This window comes from Microplitis demolitor, chromosome 5, assembly GCF_026212275.2.
Source record: "Microplitis demolitor isolate Queensland-Clemson2020A chromosome 5, iyMicDemo2.1a, whole genome shotgun sequence".
Taxonomy (NCBI): Eukaryota; Metazoa; Arthropoda; class Insecta; order Hymenoptera; family Braconidae; genus Microplitis; species Microplitis demolitor.
In genome coordinates, this window is record NC_068549.1 from 17,332,090 (window position 1) to 17,334,913 (window position 2,824).

A 2,824-nucleotide genomic window follows, 5' to 3' on the forward strand; every position below is an offset into this window, starting at 1 on the left:
TTGTTATTATTTATTGTATTTCTTTGTAACAAAATTTGCCTTAAGAGTTTTAACTCAAGACCAATGCATTTTTATAATTATTATATTAAATCTTAAAATTCATTAATTAATAATGAAATGGAAAAATAAATATCAGTATTATTACTATATTAACAAAACTTCAAATGAATTTGTAAACTGCAGTAGTACTTAAACTACACTTTGATTGCTTTATGTCCAATAAACCGAGCTCAATTATATTATATTTAACTTTAATAAATTTTTATCACTACATCAGCTACTAGATTTTTTTATTTTTTTCAAATAAATAAAAATTGTTTTATTTACTAAAAATTTTTATTCATTTATTAAAATTAATATTACTTTTTTTTCTCACTAATAATAAATAATAATTTATTCATAGATATAGATAATTACATTCTTTTAGATTTTTACATTTTAGTTTACTTTCAATTATTTTACTCAATTATATCACAGCTTTTTTAATTCTTACTTTTCATTGATATCTTATTTTTTTTCTCTCACTAATTTTATGTATTCCTTAACATTTTTAAAAACTATTGATAGTATTATTTTTTTTTTTTTTTGTTTTCCTTTACTTATCTTAAATATTTACAAATATGTGGCAAAATTTAACTGCCACATATTGAATATTTATATGTAATATTAAAAATTTAATTACTAATGAAACTATTAATTTTCTAATTACATATTATTTTACTGTTCATATCTTTAAATTCTCAGAATTTATATTTTATTGAATGATAAATTTAATTTAGTATTACGATATTTATAAATCCTCTCATGACTCGGTAATCTGTGATAGTACTTGTGTTGTGCATTGAATATCATTAACTTAGGCAATTGCTTAACGACCAATATACCATTATTTATTATCCATAGAGTACTATCTTCTATTCCAAACAATATATTATAATCATACTAAACACTAGATTTTTTACTTATAATTTTTTTTTTTTTTTTTAATGAGTTTAAACTTTTAAACTAATTAAAAATTTTTATTCATCTATCATATTTCAATTTTTTAAAATAACAATACAAATATTAATAATGATAATGGACATGAAATTCGATCATAATTACTTCAAAATTTTCTTACATCTTGATGCTTTACTAAAATCATGTTATATACTCACGAGTCAACGGCGGGAGTAAACTTACTATACGCTACGGGCTTCACTACTAACGCTTTGCCTCGACGAACCCAATAATCAACCAACATAGTGTATTTTTTTTATGAATACTTTTTGGTTATTTTTAATTATTATATACATATTAAACTAATTACATATCATATGCTTTATTAATAATCATAAATTACAATCTATTTTTATTCATTATACATATTTTATTAGTAAAACTATTTTAATTAAACATTCATTTATTGCTTATATTTTTTTTAATGAAATTTGCAGCAATATAAAAGATTTATTTTGCATTCACACATATATTAAATATTTAAATATCTGGAAATTAAAATGTCCTCTTTTTATTCAATAGAAACGTAACTTTAGTATTCTAGTTAAAATTGATGATGAAAATAATAATTCTGGTAAAGTTTGAGCTCTTAATATTAATATTAAAAAGTTCCTCTAGTTTAAATAACATAGGAATAAAAAAAAATTTGGTGTTTAGAATTTTATACCTCGGCAAACGCTCATAAAAAAAAAATCTTATCATTTTTTTATAAATCCATCTGCTTAAAAGTTATTCGATTTATCATAAAATGTTATTGAATCATTTTTATAGAAAATTTTATTTTCTACAAATTATCTTAAATATAATTTTTTCAAATTCTGCATAAGTTTTTAATTATTTCTAGTTTAATGTCAAGCTCTTCAAAAAAGTAATATTCTGATTGATTTCAAATTTAACTACAATTATTCAACAATTTTTTTTTACAAGTATTTTTATTCATGCACAAGTGAACGACAGGAGTATGTTTATACTGTACTCAATTGCTCATCACTATACTTGCGTTTTGCTTCGACCAATCGATAATCATTACTCAACATAGTCTAACTTTTGTACAAATACTTTTTCTTTATCTTTATTATGTTTTCACATTTCATTACCTATATTAAACAATTTCTTATTATTATTTTATTAAATTTTAATATTTATATCTTTATTGTTCACTTTTAAAAAAAAAATTTTTTTTTTTTTAAATTATAAATATTACATATTTGTTTTGTGTCCAATAAATATAAACCACCAAATATTACCATCAAAATTTTCATAAAGCAAGTCAAAAAATATTAATATAAATAAAAATTATTTTTTTAAACACCAGAAATATTTATTTTGTACACAATTACAAAATTAAAATCAATCTTAAAATTGATTTAAGTATATATATATATATATATATATATAAATAATGCACACATTATTGAAGCATTATATTTCATTAAAGTGATAATAAGTATTCACTTTTCATTATATAATAAAGTCATTTTATTTTTTAATCATTGTATTTGCTGAAATGTTTATTTATAATAAAGATAATATTACTAGCTATACAATAAACTTAGTAATTAGACTAATTCATCGATTTCTATATATATATATATATTGTTCCAATCAGAAAAAAAACTTTCTTAATCTGATCAAATTGAAAAATTCAACAGTAATCATTAATTCACAACGTTTTCAGATTCGATTCTTATTTATTTTATTTTTATGTCTTATCATTTAATAAAAGTTTGAATGAATATAAAAATAGAAAGGCCCTGAGATACCACAAAATTAATTATAATATATTTTCACTTAGTTTATTGTTATTATTTGTTGGGTTTATTTA